This window comes from Penaeus monodon, chromosome 30 (assembly GCF_015228065.2).
Source record: "Penaeus monodon isolate SGIC_2016 chromosome 30, NSTDA_Pmon_1, whole genome shotgun sequence".
Lineage (NCBI taxonomy): Eukaryota > Metazoa > Arthropoda > Malacostraca > Decapoda > Penaeidae > Penaeus > Penaeus monodon.
The window spans coordinates 34065030-34065814 of NC_051415.1; the positions used below are offsets into that span (position 1 = coordinate 34065030).

The 785-nt window shown below is 33.6% G+C and overlaps 1 protein-coding gene across 1 annotated transcript in view; it reads left to right on the forward strand.

The window, feature by feature from the left end:
• The window catches only part of LOC119592739 (thioredoxin domain-containing protein 11-like), a gene marked incomplete at its 5' end in the record, with an annotated part of 15463 nt that overhangs the window by 12223 nt on the left and 2455 nt on the right, over positions 1-785 (forward strand).

Genomic DNA, 785 nt, shown 5'->3' on the forward strand with positions numbered 1-785 from the left:
GCAAAATTACAGTGAACAGTATATATTCCTGGCAGCATTGGGGTGTTATAATACTAGCTTGCAGACCAGGAATGTAATAGTTTGGTAATGAATTCCGTGATGATTCACAAAAAAAATTTAGTTGTAAGATTAGTGGAAGACTTTTTTTTGATGTGGTAAGGGAGGGATGCTCATCCAACATCCTCATTCTCAAATGTTTCCACTTCTTCCTCTTCTTTCTTTCTCCTTTCTTGTTGTCTTTAACCCATTGGATATGGGTGACATTACCGTTATGTCAGGAGAAAATTTGGCTGGGGCCGGGTGACAGGAATGTCGGCACAGTTAATGCTTCATCCTTTAATACAGAGCCAAGACCCGAATATATGTAATAGCAAGCATACATTTCATATAATTAGAAATATTTTTTGAACAGGACAAAATAGTTATCAGTGCCATGATAATCCTTGTAAATGATGTTCAAAGTATGAATAGTTGAAATGAGGTTGTAGACATAGTGTAGCTATATATGTTCACCCATGTTTGTTTGTGTGTGTATGTGTTTTTTAGGATTTTTATTATGCATGGTAGCCAGCAAGGCTATTGTAAGGCCTGTGGTAATTAGTGAAAGTGCATACTTTTTCTTTGTTATTGGTTACACTTGATTTTTGTAATATTTTGTATGTATTTTTATTTTATTTTTTATACTGTTTTATGATCATTGTGTTGTTAAGTGAGGGCCATTGTCCTTATTCTTTGAAGCCTTATTTATTATTATTTTTTTTAATCTGTCACTGTTTTTTTCAGTG